Below are 19,595 nucleotides of genomic sequence, written 5' to 3'. Positions count from 1 at the left end.
CAGCAGGAAAGAATTTGAAAATAAAAATACAAAGAACAATTCCCAAGACAACTAGATGAAATTATAAAAACAAATCTAAATAAATGTTGAAGGACTAAATTAAAAAAAAATAAAAATAAAAATCATTATAATAAATAGTATTTTTGTAGATATGGCTATAGTGATTTAACTACATTCAATAATACTTTATTAACTGGTCTACTAACCCGCACTACGTCACAAGTTAGGTAAAAAACTTAACATAAAAAGGTGCAATAGTTGCCGACATGTTTTTTAACAACAAGATTTTTCTTTTATTATGAACTAAAAATTTAATGTACATGTTTAATAAAATAGATTAAGGATTAAAAACATCAATAAATATCAAAACAAGTTGTTAACGAGAGATAGAAATAGATTATGATATTTGATCCATGTGCTTTTAAAATTGTTCTATTTAACTACATGACAATTATTATTATTATTTGTAAGAAGAGTTACAACTAAGATTCCATTAAAACAAAATGATTTGCTATTGTAAATTCTCAATTCCTTTTTTTTTTCTATGAAGAAATATAACTATTTTGTTTTGTGATCTTCATTTAATAAAAATAAATAGCCCATCAAAATAAACAAGTAAAAATGGACGATTTGAAATTAAGGCATCTCTCAAATTAAAATTCTTTTATTATATCAATGCCATTCAAGGTTGATGTGTGTTTATCCCTATATATGGTAGAACTCCTAAAAGGTATTGTTATACTGAAATCACATGATAAGTTTTGTCATTTTAAAATGCGTATCCTGAAAACAGAGATGCTTTTTAAGCGACCATAACCCTCGTTTCCTAACTATTATAGGATTGGTGGCATCATCGTAGGTCCTCCATACAAGAAACTTGGGTGGTTGCATATCACTAATAACATCCTCATAGACGATGATAATAATAATGTGTGTTTATATTCACACATGGTAAGGTTTTCGAGAGGTATTATCTTACTAAAATTATGTTATGAGTTTTATTTTAAAAAAAATAATTTTTGAAAAAAAAAATGTGTTTTTTTATATTAATAAACGAATCAGGCTTTCATCTCATTACAACGTGGTACTAATGAAATCATAATTTCCCACTTGGTTAATGGTTGTGAAAGTAAGTACATGAAGAGACAATCATGCACCCACTACTGATTTCAGTATTATCCGAACATATAATTGACTTCTTGACCAGCATCTGTCTAGATTCATTTAAAGTTTCATTAGGTTTTGAAAAAATTACGTACTGTAAGGCAATCAAAGCCGACCGTTTGTTCAATTTTGACCAAGGATGGGATCGGGTTTTAATGACTGCTTCTTACTTCCACACTACATAGTAGAAAAAGAAATTCAAGAAGCTAGTTTGATAATTAGGAAGGTTTTCTTCATTTTTTTTTAATTTAAATTTCACAGCCAGTATTTAGGATAATTTACCATTTTTCTTATAAATAGTTAGGTTGATGTAAAAGCATGTTTCTAAAATCATTCAAAAAAGATTTGGTTGACATCCTAACATATTTTACTGGTGATTTTTAAAAAAAAGAAAAAAAAAAGAAAGAAAATAACGAGTGGCATAAAGGCCCATTATCTATGGTTTTATATGCTCAAAATCATAATGTTGGACTTCTACAGTCTTCATTGAGCACGAAGTTGGATCGGTACATGGCCCAGGTTTACATAATCCAAGTTACCGCCGGTAAGTGAGAGTTTGAGGCCTAAAAAAGGAGGCCTGCCCTGCTGTTTCACCAAATAACAAGCCCATGGTCAAGGACAGGCCACTCATGGGCTCGACATTCAAACTCGAATAACAAGCCCATGTCAGCTGTTTTGTCAGGGCTCAACATTCTCTTGAGAAAAGAATTTTAGTTATTGTGATTATGGTTAATTTTTTTAAAAAAATTATATTAAAATATATATTAATATTATTTTTTTATATTTAAAAAATTATTTTTGATATCAGCATATTAAAATATTTAAAAAAACTAAAAAATATATTAATTTAAAGTTAATAAAAAAATAAAAATACTTTAATTTTTTAAAAAAACACAAAAATAAATATGTCCATAAAGAACCATCGAATCATTGAAGACTTTAATTGACACTCACCTCATCAATTTTATACTTTAATATATCAAATCTGTGTAATAGACACGGGGGCTTGAATAAATTCAGCTAATACATTTCAGATAGTATTTTAGGAAACGCCCAGCCATTATTTCAATGCAAATTGACGAGGCAATGGGCTAAGCTGGAGTTCTTTTATATTTAGTAATATAAAAGTTGATCGGGTCCTTTTATATGTAATAATATTTATTTTCTAATTTTCTATACAATATATTTTATTTTGAAAGTGGCTTCTAACCATTAAGAAACAAAAATGAGAAAAAATGCGAGTCAACGAAATTGATGGAAATATGTCACGGTGCATATACTTCTCCTCGTTTATGAGGTTACTGACGAAAGGATTAGTATTAAGCAAATTGCTGATTGGAGAGGGGCTCAATTAACTCTTCACTAGTTTAGAGGGACCTGATTAAACAATTTTTCATATTATAGGGATTACTATGGTCATTAACCAAGGAAAAAAAGTTCCTTGAAGGCCACTGACCAAGACCGCCCGTGTCTTTTAGTATTTTTTTAAATTAATATTTTTTGATATTTTTAAATTATTTAATATATTAATATTAAAATTTAAATTTAAAAATAAAAATAAAAAAATATTTTAATACATTATAAAAAAAAAACGTTTTTTTAAGAAACAATAACCGTCAAACCATTTGCGAGAGAGGATAGAAAAAGTCCAATGGTCCGTACTTGTGGTCCTTGAAAAGAGAAGGTGTCTTCGGGCGCCAGGAAGACCTTCTAAGCCACAGCGTGTGAAAAAGCCGAGCGGAGGACCTGTTCAAAACCAAGATAGATTGCATATAAAAGAGTGATGTGTGCGATGAGATGATATATCTGTGCTCAAGAACATAAACAGGGTTTAACACTGCCTGGGCTTCTGTTTCCGATCTTTTCAAGTTCGAGTCTCTTTTATAATCTCCGCTCTAATCCCGTACACGGCTTCCTCCTCGTTCCCAGCTCGGCTTACTTCATTTTTAAACTTTAAGTCGGTTCCCTCTCAGATTCCCAACAAGTACCCAGCAACTGTGCCCAAAACATCCATTGCCATTGATAGCAGGCAGCCGCCAGCCATCACCAAAAAAAAAGAAGAAGGAAAGAAACTGCAATTCGACATGGCTGCACCACATTCACCATCTATGGCTCCTCGTTATGTCCCTAAACGAGGCCAAGTTTTGAAGAAATGCTTAAAGAAAATCCTTGAACTCTTTTGGAAATAAGAGCATGATGTCTTCCTAATTGACGTCACCATGTTCTCGTTATTTCTTTGATTTTCACTAGACTCGTTTCTCTAACTTGCTTGCTGTGTCAAGGAAATCAAGCACTGATTAGGCAGTAAACTTAATGAGTACTGAATGGGCAGTAAACCAGATTAACACTGAGTTGGCAGTAAACTTGTAATTGAATCGTTAAATTATTTGTTCCCTTATTTGTAAGTAATGAGGCTTGATTATAGGCAATAGTGTAGGATCTTGATGCAGAACCATCAATATAAGTTGTAATATTTTCGTCGATTGAAATAACAAGAAGAATATTATTTCTCTTCATGCTGCAGGCCTTTTTTTTTCATTTTGTTTTTTGATGTCTAGCTACCAGCTAGCTGCAACGAGTCTTTTTTAAAATCAGTTAGGTGTAGTCTTGTTTTTGATCGAGGGATACTCCGAACAGTGAAGACTGTGCGGTTGTTCTCTCTCATGACAATATTTTTCTTTTTGAATTTCTCTTCAACGATTTGTTGCGTTGATTGACAGTCCGAACTTAGCAGCAGACTGTGTTTCCGGCGGGGGTGTTTAAAATCCCATGAAGCCACGTTGGCTGGCACGTGGGACCAATGATTGGGAAATCAAATGCTTATAATTAAATAGAAAAGGGTGACAATTAATTAGAAAGTTCTTTTGTCGTCATAGAGTTTGATTCTGGATTTCTGGGATTGTTAAAATGGGATTAGATTAATCAGAATCGCCGTTATCCATCACGTGCACCGTCTTGAAGAGGAAAAAAACAAGAAGAAGAAGAAGAAATGAATCCAACGCCCAAGAACATGACTATTTCTAAAATGTAAAAAAATTGTTGCTTCCCAGCTCGGAGACATCTTCACTGGCACTGCCAAGTGGATTACCGATCATCATTATTATTTCTTTCATGGATCAGAGAAAAGGTTTCCATGTCTGATACGAGTGATCCACACAGAGCAATGAGAGGAATGATAGCCGAATCACTAGTACTGGTTGACAATCTAGCAGCTCTAGCCAACCAATCTGCTGCATTATCAGCGTTTCTACGAATTAAACTCTCCAACAAGTGTTGATAGTATACATTTACTTCGCTAATCAGATTATAGAGTAAATAGAAGTAGGAATAAAGGAGTCTCAATGGAACCCTGCAACGTTTTCTGCTCTAAATTTTTCAACAAAGAGAAAAAATACAATAAAACGAAATTGTATTTGTATAATAGTAATAATAATTTATCAAGAAATTCATTTTTCTATAAAACCCAAAAAATTACAGATTTACTAAAAAAATCAATTATACCATTTCTATAGTATTTGTATAATAGTAATATTAATTAATTAATTTATACATGATGATGCTATAGGAGAGTGAAAATGATTGGTGCTTTTTGTATCTTTCGCTCAATTTTGGTTGTTTATCTTGGTCACATGCTCCAATACTTCCACGTTATCTTAAGCACTAGAAAAAGCTCAATTTTCCAACTTTTATTCAACCACAGGTATAGCCACGATATTGATGGGCCCCATCATAATAAAAGCCGATTGTAGCACAACCAAACACATAAAAACTGTGATTTATTTTAACCTCAGACGCAGCCGCACTACCAAACGGCTTTTTGTAATTCATCAGGTTCGGTATGTGTCTAATGGTTCTAAGGTGAGGAAAACCGAAAGTTGGTTGCTTATGTTTCAGGTTCGATGCTTTGTAGTTCATATTTGATCAAACAACATGAGTACAGTAATTTAACTATATTTGTTAGTACTTTGTTGACTAATCTACTGGCTCACACTGGTCACAAGCTCGGTAAAAAAAAGTTAAAATAAAAGAAATGGGTAAAATATTTTTTGTCACGTGAATTCTAGGTTGGACATGTTATTCTTTCATGCTTTAACAATTTGGTCCATTATCTCTAAGTTTTCCTTTGTATAACAATTTATTATAATTTGGTTGTTAATTTAATCATAAAAGGATGAGATTGTAAAGAAAAAAAGTATGATAGCAAAAATAAAAAATTAAAAGATGGGTTTTTTTTTTTATTACGTGTAATCGTAATTTCAATGTTCTTGTAGGTTGCTCAGCTTTTTTTGTTTTTTTTTTTTTTTTGTTGACTGTGGGTTTCCCTAGAAACTCAAATCCAAATGTTAAACCTTTGTAAAATATCTCTCAGTGTCTATTTATTCGATTCTCAGGCCAGTTTTTTTTTTTTCAAGTGTTTTAAAAAAACTATATTTTTTTTAAATTTTTTTACTTTAAATTAATATTTTTTTTTTTAGTTTTTTTAAATCATTTTAATATGTTGATATTAAAAATAATTTTTTAAAAATAAAAAATATTTTATTAATATTTTTTAAAAAAATATATATACTTTAAAAATAAAGTTTAATGTTGCTCTTTGTGGTGTGGTGTGGCTTCAGAGTGGCTGGTTGACTAACTTTGATTCCACTCTTTTTCCCTTGTTCTAATGGGGTGTTTGTCATCACGCCGATATCGTGCCAAATTTCAAATAAATAAACGAGATTTGGCAGGATTAGAATCAATGTCTTGTCATTAACATTCATCAATTAGATTTAGGTAATGTTTATTAGTGAGATAACAATTATTTTTAAAAATATTTTTTATTTTAAAATAATATTTTTTTATCTTTAAAAAATTATTTTTAATATCAACACATTAAAATAATTTAAAATAAAAATTAAATAATTTTTTTTAAATTTTTTTTTTATAAATATTTTTAAAACACAAAAACAAACGGATTCTTTGCTTATTAGGTTAATATGTTTAAAACAAAGTTTTTGATCCCTTCTTTTAGCTTTTACTAGATTATTATTCCGTTTATTACTAACAATTTTCTAAAAAAAAAACAATTATAGATTTAAAATATAATATATATTGAATGATATATTTTTTTAACTATTAATTACTACGACATATTGGATTTTTTTTTATATTAAAACTACGACATTTTATATTGACTTAGGTTAACCTATAATATTTACAACCTAAATCATGAGACTATAATAACCTTATATAAAATATATCAAAATAATTTATGAAAGTTAGTATTAGTCAACACAATGTTGAAAGGTAAAATTATATATATATATATATATATAACAAGAAAAAAGTATTTAAATCAACATGAGTTAATATGTCAAACTTGCAATCCGGACAATGAGATCAAAATAGCCCCTTAGGAAACAAATAAAAAAACAATTACAAAGCCTAGTGTTAAATGATGAAATTGAAAAAAAAATCAATTAACATAAATTCATTGACCAAAATAACTCCACAAACAACAAATTAAAAATAATAATTATGGATCTCAATTCTCAAATAATCTAATATTGAAATATAAAAATAAATAAAAAAACTAAATAAAAAAATATTTAGTTATTGAAGGGTGATATCTTGAGATCGGCACAATCTTATAAACAAAAAATAAAAAAAATTCATTTATTAACCAACCCAATATTAAATAATAAAATGAAAAAAAATTCAAAAAACAACATGGGTTAACATTTTAAACCCACTACTTAGATCATGAGATAAATATAAATATGTAGAAAGCAAATAAAAAAAATATAACATCGGACTTCCAATAAATCTAATATTGAAGGTTAAAATTGAAAAGAAAAGAAAAATTAATTTCAAGAAACTGGTATATAACCTAATAGGAAAAAAATTGAAAAATAATTACAAAAAACAATTTCTAAAACAGCCCAGTGAAATTTTAAAAACAAATCTAAATAAAAAAAAAGGTTGTTAAGGACTTTTTTTTTAAAAATAAAAATAATAAATTAATAAATTGTTATAATAAATAGTGTTTGTAGGAGTGACTACAGTAATTTAACTATATTTGTTAGTACTTTGTTAACTAATCTATTGGCTCACACTGGTCACAAGCTCGGTAAAAAAAGGTTAAAATAAAAGAAAAGGTGCTATAGTTGCCTACATGTTTTGAAACAACAAGATTTTTCTTTTGTTATAAACTAGAAGTGTAATGCATATGTTTAATAAAATATATCAAGGATTAAAGACATCAATAACTATCAAAAAAAGATGTTAATGATGACTAAAGATAAAATTAGTAAGTTACATGATAAAAGCAGATTAAGATATTTGATTTAAGTGTTTTTAATTTTTTTTATTTAATTATATGAAAATTATTATTATTTGTTGTAAGAAGAGTTATAACTAAGATTCTACTAAAACAAAATAATTTGCTAGTGTAATTTCTCTCTTTTTTTTCTACAAAAAAATATAACTATTTTGTTATGTGATCATCATTTATTAATAGATGATTTGAAATAAGGCATCTCTTAATTTAAAATTCTTATATTGTATTAATGTCGTTTAGGGATGATGTGTGTATACACATGTACATGATAGGACTCCTAAGAGATATTATCCTACTAGAACCACATGATAAGTTTTGTCATTTTTAAAAACATCTAAAAAAAAATATTTTTTGAGCGACCAAAAACCTCATCTCTTAACTAATATGAGATTTATGGCACTATCGTAGCCCCAAAACAAGAAACTTGGGTGGTCATATATAATTGACATCCCCACATGTAATAATAATAATAATAATGATGCGTGTCTATATTCACATATAACATGGTCCCAGGAGATATTATCTTACTTAAACTACATAATAAGTTTAATCCTTTTTAAATTATCTTCTGAAAAATATGTGTTTTTTTTTATATTTATAAACGAATCGGGCTTTCATCTCATTATGACGTGGTATTAATGAAATCGTCATTTTCCAGTTGGTTAATGGATGTGAAAGTAAAATTATTTTACATGAGTACATTGAGATACAATCATGCACCCAAATATTGATTTCAGTATTATATGAACATTTATTGACTTCTTGACTAGGATCTATCTAAACTCATGATAAGTTTCATTAGATTTTGAAAAAATTATGCACTTTAATTTTGAACAAGGACGGGATCGGGTTTTAATGATTGCTTCTTACTTTCACACTACACAGTAGAAAAAGAAATTCAAGAAGCTAGTTTGATAATTAGGAAGGTTTTCTTCATTTTTTTAATTTAAATTTCACAGCCAGTATTTAGGATAATTTACCATTTTTCTTATAAATAATTAGGTCGATGTAAAAACATGCTTTTAAAATAATTCAAAAAAAGATTTGGCAGACATCCTAACATATTTTATTGGTGATTTTTTTTAAAAGAAAAAAGAAAGAAAGAAAATTACGAGTGGCATAAAGGCCCATTATCTATGGTTTCATAATGCTGGTCTTCTACAGTCTTCACTGGGCACGAAGTTGGATCGGTGCATGGCCCAGGTTTACATAATCCAAGCTACTGCAGGTAGGTGAGAGTTTGAGGCCTAAAAAAGGAGGCCCGACGGCTGTTTCACCAAATAACAAGCCCATGGTCAAGGACAGGCCATTTCTGGGCTCGACATTCGAACTCGAATAACAAGCCCATGTCAGCTGTTTTATCAGGGCTCGACAGTCTCCTGACAAAAGGAATCTACATGCTAAACCATGGAGAACCCTCGAATCATTGATGACTTTAACTGACACTCACCTCATCAAAATAAAATATAATGTCACATTATATTTTATTTTGAAAGTGGCTTTTAACCATTAAGAAACAAAAATGAGAAAAAAATGCGAGTCAACGAAATTGATAGAAATATGTCATGCTATTATTGACAGTGCAAACACTTCTCTTGTTTATGATGTTACTAACGAAAGAATTAGTATTGTCGTAACCCAATTTTTGACCATTTTATTTTAATTATTATTATTATTTTATTTACTGAAAATGATTAAAAAAAAATGATGATGAAAAATAATAATGATGAAAAAATAAGTAAAATGAAATAAAGGAAGAATGAATTAAAATTTGGGTTAATGGCAAAATGATTGGAAGTTTTGGGGTTTAATTAAACTTTGGAATTAATTTAATTAAGCTTGGAATTAATTTAATTAATCCAATCAAGGATTTAATTGGAGAATTAATAAGTTTTGAGACTTAATTAAGCTCGGAATTAATTTAATTAATCCAATTAAGGGTTTAATTGGAGAATTGATAAGTTTTGAAACTTAATTGGACTTGGATTTAATTAAATTAATGAAATCAAGGACTTAATTGAAAAAATAGCAAAATTTGAGGTTAATTGGGGGCACAATTGCAGCCGATTAAAGTCCAAGGACTAACTTGTAAAAGGCGCCGAAATTCAGGGGCAATTACAGTTTAAACCAGGGACTTAATTATAAAATGTTTGGAAGTTCATGGGCCAAAACGCAAATGGCCATCTCATATACCAAAACGGCGTCGTTTGAAAGAGCACTATTCATCTTCTTCGTCTTTAACCAGGGACCGTTACCAGCAGTTATGGACAGTAATCATTCGCTCACCTTAGTTATTGACATTTCAATGTTACCGTCCCTCTACATGCCGTCCGTTACCACCGATCAGACTCTATAAAACAGAGGAAGAACGAAGAAATAGGGGCGAAAGAAAGACCGCGAGGAAAAAGTCTCAGGAAGAAGCTAAAACCCAGACAAAAAAAAAAGGAAGGGGGACAAAAAAAGGGGGAGAAACACAAAATCGGGGGGATCACAGAAACAAAAAAAACACAAACAAAACAAGGGGGAAGAACAGGGACGGAGAGTCACAGAACCAGAGCAAAAACAAAGCAACGAACCCGAGAAAGCTTGGGTCCAGCCAATCCCCGGTTCCAGCATCCTTAGCATAGTAATCATCGTCCAGAGCAGGGGAGTTCGAAAGCAGGGACCAAAGTTTTTTTTCCTTCCTAAACACAACTCAAAGGGGGAAAAAGGAAAACAGAGAAGGAAGAACCCAACAGCAAGCCGTGACCTTCATCGTCACCGAAACAAGAGGAAAACAGAAAGGGGAAGGTCATATAACAGACGAGATAAATCACTGTGCTGCTAGCCTCCTCGCGATCTCCAGAAGCAGGTAAGCCATTCTCATTCCCTCTTCGTTCTGGTTTTGTAATTGTGCACAATGAACGAACTGTGCGAAGGTAATTTAATTACCTTCGCACAGTTGATGCACGCGTGAAATTGCTTCACGCGTGCATCCGATTAAAACCAGCCAGGCCTAGCCCAGTCCCTTTTGGACTGAGCTGGGCCCGGCCTAAAAAAAACATGTGCTGGGCTGGGCCAGACCTAGCCCAGCCCAAAAAAATAAAAAAAAACATAGAAAAAATAAAAAAAGGAAAAAAAATAAAAAAATGTTTATGCATGAATAAAAATAATGTAAATTTATTGGTTTATTCACTGGCGCCAGAGTCAGGAATAAAAATACCGATTTAAATTTATATTATTTTTATTCGTTGTATTTTTATTTTGTTTAGCTAAAAAAAATAAAAAATGTGTGCATGCGTAAAAATAAATTTATTTTTATTTATTTATTTACTGACTTTAGAGTAGGGAATAAAAAATATATTGATTTAATTGTCGTAGTTACGAATTTTTACCAACGCCAGAGTTGGAATTATTCGAGCTCGAATATTCACTGACGCCAGAGTCAGGAATATTATAAACAAATCATCACAGCATAAATTAATAAATATTTAGCAATTTAAGACAAAATCAACAATGCAGTCTGCCTTAGGCAGAACGTTTAAGGGGTGATAATATCTTTCCTTTTACGTAACCAATCCCGAGTCATAGAATCTCTGTTGACCAGTTAGGGTTCCTAGTGACCATAATACTAGGTGGCGACTCATAGAATCTCTGTTGACCAGTTAGGGTTCCTAGTGACCAGTCATAGAATCTCTGTTCTTTTACGTAACCAATCCCGAGTCATAGAATCTCTGTTGACCAGTTAGGGTTCCTAGTGACCATAATACTAGGTGGCGACTCCTCAAACAAGATATTTTTTCCCTAAAAGAACACGATACCAGAAATCTATTCTTTTTCCATAATTCATTTGAAGAATTATTTTTTATGGCCGCCGCGATGTCGGGTGCGACAGAATGGCGACTCCACTGGGGACTTACGATTAAGCTTTGTCTTTTTGTCTTATTATTGCTTTTTTTTATTTATTTGTTTTTTGTTGTGTTTATTTGTTTATTTTTCCTGCATTTACTGCTTTAGCATGCATCCTTGTTTATGTTGCCATACATCACTTTGAGAGCACACACTTTGCAACCTAGGATAAGTGAGAAAGTAACGGTACCCCAATGGCTTTAGCCTGGATAAGACTCGTGAAACCATCCAACTGTCGCTTGATTGTTTACTTGGAAGTGGTTGATATGTCAAACTGATATTACTCAGGGCCTCTATCTTCACACTACTTGTAAGCCTCATATCGACCTTTCATGGACGATCACTGAGCATGCGAGAGACCCTTTGAAACTAGATAATGACCAACCCCTTGATGCACTCAGTAATTAGGATCTTCCAATTAGGTTGTCACCCCGTGAAGGGCAAGTTCACATTTCATACGCATTTTTTTATTATTACTTTAGCATTTTTGCATAATTGCATGATTTACATTTAGTAGGTTGAAATATAGGTCCCCCATTGAAACTCATTTATAACACTCGTTCGAGAAAAAGACAAATGGAAAATGAAGAAAGAGCCCAGTTGGAAGCCCAACATCAAAAAGAGGTGGATAATCTTAAAGAAGAAGTCGTAAGACTTACTAGTCTACTCGAGCAAGCCTTAAGAGATAAATCAGGAAAAGCAACACTTATAGCTCAGCCTGAAGATATGCATGTAACTCATTTCGATCCACATAATCTGGGGGCAAGTAGGATGTCATCTGAATTTCAACAAGCTATGCATTTCCAGCCAGCATACCCTTCAAGAATTTCATCTACCACTGATTCCACCGAGAAAGAATCTCAAAAGGGCAAGATGGTGAAAGAAGAAGATTGGGAAAAATGGACTACCCTAGAGAAGAGGATAAGGGCAGTTGAGGGAAACCATTTGTGTGACCTGGTGAAAGCTATCAATATGTGTTTGGTGCCCAACGTTGTCATTCCCAAAAAGTTTAGAGTGCCAGAATTTGTCAAATATACGGGAACTCAATGCCCTATGACTCATCTCAAAGCATACTGCAACAAAATAGCTGAGGTGGTTGATGATGAGAAACTGCTGATTCATTTTTTTCAAGACAGCTTGAGTGACGCTGCCCTCGCTTGGTATATGCGGTTGGACAATACCAAGGTTAAAAAATGGAAGGACTTAGTTGATGCCTTCATGAGGCAATATAAGTTCAATATAGACGTGGGTCCTGATCGGTTAAGCTTGCAAGCTATGGAGAAGAACAACAAGGAATCCATAAGAGAATATGCCCGGAGATGGAGCGAGGTAGCTGCACAAGTTAATCCTCTCATGTTGGAAAAAGAGATGATCAGTTTATTTTCCAATACATTTAAAGCTTCGTACTTTGAATACTTGGTTAGAAGCTCTGCACAACATTTCACTGACCTGGTTATTATAGCTGAGAGGATTGAACAAGCCATTGGGTTAGGTAAGATTGCTAACCCGACTAAGAAGAACGGTTTCACTAAAGGTGGTTGCCAAGACACTTATCGTTCCTATAGCTAATTCCTTCACACCGACTCCCAGAAATCAACTATTTTGAAGGTAAAGCTATGGTGATAATAGGTCGAGAATGGTCTACATGTGACTGAAACTAAGTGTTGAAGAGATGCCATTTGTAAAGGAGAATGAATGATTGAAAGATTCCTGAAAATTCCAATGAATGATCGCTAAATGTTTAGCCTTTTTATGTGTTATCATGCCAATATTCATGTTGGCATAAGTTCTTTGTTGTTAAACTTCTTTTCCAAAGCTTCAATGAAATAATGAGTTTCTCATTCAATCGTGTTCACGACCAAGCAATATTCATCTTTTTAAAAGAGTTTTCTTATAAAAACTCACGAATACACCTTTGAAGCCTTGCGTGATCTCATAAATGCAATTCATCTCTTGTACCAAAATCCATTTCCCTATTGGAGTTTTGAAAAATTGATCTGGTATTTTGATTTCAAAAAATAATTTGATGTTCTTTCAAAAATGATATTTTTAACATTCTACTTATAGAATGATAATCGAATCAAGCAACTCCATCATTGAGGTAACTAAATTATAAACCAAAAAAAAAAAAGAAATGAATAAACGCCCTTACCCTATGACTCTTGAATTGTGTGTTTTTAAATGTATGAATAATGGTATGTAGTGAACTCATTGCTCATGACTCATGAAATGCATCTTTGCAAAGACCAAACCATCATACTGGATGAGGTCAAAGTTTATTGATCTTAACTGCTTGCGCTTGAAATGAGGAAAGGCCATCTTTGTTATTCCTTTCACGTTCTGAAATAAGTATATCCCTTGCGATCCTTTTTTGAGCCTGAATAATTTTCTTTCATGAAAAAAATCCCGACTAGGATCACACCCCACACTAGGGGGCAAGATGAAATTTCAATGAGAAAAGAGAAAAAGCTGCGAGAAAGCCAAAAAGGCATAAAAGCTCAAGAAACTCAAATGCTAGGGGGCATGCCCAAATCACTAGAAAAAGTGACATCCAAGATAAAAGGAGTATGCCCTAGCAAAGCAATAAAAAAGAAGAAGCAACAAATCAAAGAAGTGCGGCAAAAGAAAATAGGAATGACATCAAGAGTCAAACTATTGATAGTGATCCTCAGTCTTTGAAACCCTGAAACACTCTTTGAGCCTTATGAATCCTTTTCTTTCATAGCCAAAAACCACAGCCTACGTTACGTGTCTATAGAAGTCCTTTCTAATCAAGCAAGCAAGCAACCTAGAACAATAAACAATGCTCTCAAAATGCAAAGAACACTTTTTCATAAGATTCATGACATCAAGAATAAACTACTCATTATTATTCATGCTGATAAAAATAAATATTCAAAAAGAGACAAGTTTTTCTCATATAAAACCTCGAGCTTTTTTCTCGAGCCCTTCACTTTGAAACAAAAGGTCATCTCATGACTGAAGATCTCATTGTCAAACACAAGAGCAAATAACCTTTTTTTCCGAGAAAGAAAATAACCAAGGAGTTGCAAGATTTTAAAAGCAAATTGTTTTAGATTCACATCGAAATAATTTTTGTTTTCAAAATGCAAGATCAAGATTTCAAGATTCATTCTAGACCCATATTCCTTCACCAAACTGGAAATGAGAGAATGGCCTTTTAAAAACCATTATTTGTCTAAGTCGCTGACAGAGCAAACTTAAGGGCAATAACCAGTACAAGGGGGCAACATTGTGTTTAAGGAAAATCTATCATTCCTTACAACAAGACAAAGGGGCATTTTGGTTTATGAAAGACAGTTTGATCCTTTCAACAAGTGATACCGAATGTTTTTAGCAGTGAGACGAGGGATAATGAATGATCCTCTCAAATTATTTGACGAGTCAAAAAAATCTTTAGCAAGCAAGTGGGTCACGATGGGCACCACAAAGGCTGAGTTGTGTGAACAAATTTGAAAATAGACTTACATGGGCCAACTCAAGTGGGCTAGAAGCCAAACGACAAAGATGACCCAAATCAGAGATGGCAAGTCCTCATCAGTCAAGCAACGAGAAGACTAAGAAGAAATGGGGGCCTATATTTCAAAACAGATAAAGATGCATGCATATCATCTAAAATTTGAGACATTGGACAATGAGTTTCACAAATTTTGTATGAGAAAATTATGGCTGAATCCATCAAGTGGAAGGCCAACTTGAAATGGCCAAAGATCGAAATTGATGTTAAATGTTTTTCATTTTTGAGAATTGTTCAACATAGGAAGACCGCCCATAAGAAATAGGCCATCTGAAAAATCTTCGTGCTTTTCTTCCTCTTCGAGTGCCTTTGAGCACCCGTTTTTCTTTTCAAATGCCTTTGAGCATTCACCTTCCTTCTCGAGCGCCTTTGAGCCCTCACTTTCTTCTTCAAGTGCCTTTGATCACTCGTCTTCTCCTTCAAGTGCCTTTAAGCACTCGCCTTCCTTTTCGAGCGCCTCTGAGCCCTCGCTTTCCTCTTCGAGTGCCTTTGAGCACTCACTTTCCTCTTCGAGCGCCTTTGAGCCCTTGCTTTTCTGTGCGAGTGCCTCTGAGCCCTTGTCTTCCTTTTTGAGCGCCTCTGAGCCCTCGCTTTTCTCTTTGAGTGCCTTTGAGCCCTCACTTTTCTGTTCGAGCGCCTTTGAGCACTCGTTTGCCTCTTCGAGCGCCTCTAAGTCCTCACTTACCCTTCAAGTGCTTCTGAGCACTCGCTTTCCCCTTCAAGTGCCTTTGAGCACTAGTGCCTCTGAGCACTCGCTTTACCCTTTAAGTGCCTCTGAGCACTCGCTTTACCCTTCAAGTGCCTTTGAGCACCAGTGCCTCTGAGCACTCGCTTTTCCTTTCAAGTGCCTTTGAGCACCAGTGCTTCTGAGCACTCGCTTTGCCCTTCAAGTGCCTTTGAGCACTAGTGCCTCTGAGCACTCGCTTTTCCTTTCAAGTGCCTTTGAGAACAAATGCCTCTGAGCACTCGATTCCCCTTTAAGTGCCTCTGAGCACTAGTGCCTCTGAGCACTCGCTTTACCCTTTAAGTGCCTCTGAGCACGAGTGCCTCTGAGCACTCGTTTTACCCTTCAAGTGCCTTTGAGCACTCGTTTTTCCCTTCAAGTGCCTTTGAGCACCAGTGCCTCTGAGCACTCGCTTCCCCTTTAAGTGCCTTTGAGCACCAGTGCCTCTGAGCACTCGCTTTTCCCTTCAAGTGCCTTTGAGCACCAGTGCCTCTGAGCACTCGCTTCCCTTCAAGTGCCTCTGAGCACTCGTTTTTCCCTTCAAGTGCCTTTGAGCACCAATGCCTCTGAGCACTCGTTTTCCCCTTCAAGTGCCTTTGAGCACTCACTTTCTTCTTGGAGCGCCTTTGAGCACTCATTTTCTTTTCGAGTGCCTTTGAGCCCTCATATTTTTTTGAGTGTGCATTCGAGCCCTCATTTACTTTTTTTTACTTGGGTAGGTCACCCATCACAATGAGACCACTTCTAAAAAAAACAAAAAAACAAAAAATGTTGGTCGTCTTCCAAATGACTGAGCTGGGCCCGGCCCAAAAAAAAACATGTGTTGGGCTGGGCCAGACCCAGCCCAGCCCAAAAAAATAAAAAAAAAATAGAAAAAATAAAAAAAGGAAAAAAGGAAAAAAATAAAAAAATGTTTATGCATGAATAAAAATAATGTAAATTTATTGGTTTATTCACTGACGCCAGAGTCAGGAATAAAAATACCGATTTAAATTTTATATTATTTTTATTCGTTGTATTTTTATTTTGTTTAGCTAAAAAAAATAAAAAAATGTGTGCTTGCGTAAAAATAAATTTATTTTTATTTATTTATTTACTGACTTTAGAGTATGGAATAAAAAATATATTGATTTAAGTGTCGTAGTTACGAATTTTTACCAACGCCAGAGTTGGAATTATTCGAGCTCGAATATTCACTGACGCCAGAGTCAGGAATATTATAAACAAATCATCACAGCATAAATTAATAAATATTTAGCAATTTAAGACAAAATCAACAATGCAGTCTGCCTTAGGCAGAACGTTTAAGGGGTGATAATATCTTTCCTTTTACGTAACCAATCCCGAGTCATAGAATCTCTGTTGACCAGTTAGGGTTCCTAGTGACCATAATACTAGGTGGCGACTCCTCAAACAAGACATTTTTTTCCCTAAAAGAACACGATACCAGAAATCTATTCTTTTTCCATAATTCATTTGAAGAATTATTTTTTAGAGCCGCGGCGATGTCGGGTGCGACAAGTATTAAGCAAATTGCTGATGGAGAGGGGCTCGATTAACTCCTCACTAGTCAGAGGGACATGATTAAGCAATTTTTCATAGTATGGAGATTAACCAAGGAAAAAAAGTTCCTTCAAGGCCATTGACCAAAACCAACCGTCTCTTTTAGTATTTTTTTTAAATTAATATTTTTTTTGATATTTATAAATTTTTTAATATGTTAATATTAAAATTAAAAATAAAATAAATATTTTAATACATTATTAAAAAAAAAAACCTTTTAAGAAACAATTACAGTCAAACCATTAGCGGGAGAGGATAGAAAAAGTCCAACGGTCCGTACTTGTGGTACTTGAAAAGAGAAGGTGTCTTCAGGCGCCAGGAAGACCTTCAACGCCACAGCGTGTGAAAAAGCCGAGCGGAGGACCTGTTCAAAACCAAGATAGACTGCATATAAAAGAGTGATATGTGCGATGAGATGATATATCTGTGCTCAAGAACATAAACAGGGTTTAACACTGCCTGGGCTTCTGTTTTTGATCTTTTCAAGTTCGAGTCTCTTTTACAATCTCCGCTATAATCCCATGCAAGGCTTTCTTTCTCGTTCCCAGCTCGGTTTACTTCATATTTAAACTTCAGGTCAGTTTTCTCCCTTAGCTTCCCAACAAGTGCCCAACAACTGTGCCCTAAACATCCATCGCCATTGATATATAGCAGCCAGCAGCCAGCCACCACCCAAAAAAAGAGGAAAAGAATTGGAAACTGCAGTTCGACATGGCTGCACCACATTCACCATCTATGGCTCCTCGTTATGTCCCTAAACGAGGCCAAGTTATGAAGAACTCCTTAAAGAAAATCTTTGGACTCTGTTTTGGAAATAAGAGCATGATCTCCCATTCATTACCAGCAAGGGTTTCTTTCTAATTGACGTCACCATGTTCTCGTTATTTCTTGGATTTTCACGAGGCTCGTTTCTCCAACTTGGTTGCTGTAGGCCTTTCTTTCATTTTGTTTTTTGATGTCTAGGTACTAGATAGCTGCGACGAGTCTTTTTTAAAATCAGTTAGGTTCTTCTGAACAAGTAGTCTTGTTTCTTATCAAGGGATACTCTGAACAGTGAAGACTGTGCAATTTTTCTCTCTCGGCTTGTAACTTGTAACGCTGATCTTTCTTTCATGACAATATTTTTCTTTTTGAATTTCTCTTCAACGATTTGTTGCGTTGATTTACAGTCCGAACTTAGCAGCAGACTCTGTTTCCGGCGGGAGTGTTTAAAATCCCATGAAGCCACGTTGGTTGGCACGTGGGACCAATGATTGGGAAATCAAATGCTTATAATTAAATAGAAAAAGGTGAAAATTAATTAGAAAGTTCTTTCGTCGTCATAGAGTTTGATTCTGGATTTCTGGGATTTTTTAAAGAGGATTAAATTAATCAGAATCGCCTTTATCCATCACGTGCACGGTCTTGAAGGGGGCAAAAACATGAAGAAGAAGAAGAAGAAGAAGAAATTAATCCAATGCCCAAGTGTTGATAGTATACATTTACTTTGCTAATCAGATTATGGAGTAAATAGAAGTCAGAATAAAAGAGTCTCAATGGAACCCTGCAGCGTTTTCTGCTCTGGATTTTTCAACAAAGAGAAAAAATACAATAAATCGTGCAATAAATGAAAGGAAACTGACTCCATGGTTTTACTTTATTTCAAATCTACCCACAAGACCTTAATTTTATACAAGATGAAAGAAATTTCATAACTTTAAATATATGAAAAAATACAATAAATCATGCAACCATGAACTTTATTAAATACATGAAAAGAAATTGAGTCCATAATTTTACCTTAATTTTATACAAGATGTAACGTTTATATCTCGAGGAGAAATTGTATGAGTGGAAATTAAATATAAAAAAACTCGGGTGTGCGTGGAAGTTGTCCAGAATATAGTTTTTAGACTCGGTTCTAAAGCTCGGGTTACAAATTTTGACCAGGTCACCGGGTTGCTCGGTTTAATTTTTTTTTTTTAATCGAAACGAAGTTGTTTTAGTAAAAAAAAAAAATTTAACATGTTGCAATTAAAATTTTTACCGAGTCAACCTGTCAAATCACATCAAATTCTTTTATATATATAATTTTTTAACTTGATGTGATTCAATATGAGCAGATGACTAACCAAACCAAATTCCGAAACTATAATCAAGAGATTACATGGTCCTGAAACAGAGCCCAGTTGTTGAGCTTTTTATCCTTACTCTATTGTACTTGGGCCTAGGTGGAAAACACTCAAGTGGCCCCTCGAGCTCAAGGGAGCAGGTGGTACGTAGTTAGGATCCAAATTAGCACATAGTGACTCCAACATTGATCTGACATCATATGCAGGCCATTTTGACATCATTGGTCGATATAAAGTAGCATGAGGTGATTGATTAAAATATATATTATTTCCTGAAAGTATTTTCAT

Source organism: Populus alba, chromosome 10 (genome assembly GCF_005239225.2).
Source record: "Populus alba chromosome 10, ASM523922v2, whole genome shotgun sequence".
In the NCBI taxonomy this organism is placed as follows: Eukaryota; Viridiplantae; Streptophyta; class Magnoliopsida; order Malpighiales; family Salicaceae; genus Populus; species Populus alba.
The sequence above is the reverse complement of the archived record's forward strand: the minus strand, read 5'-3'. Positions refer to the sequence as shown.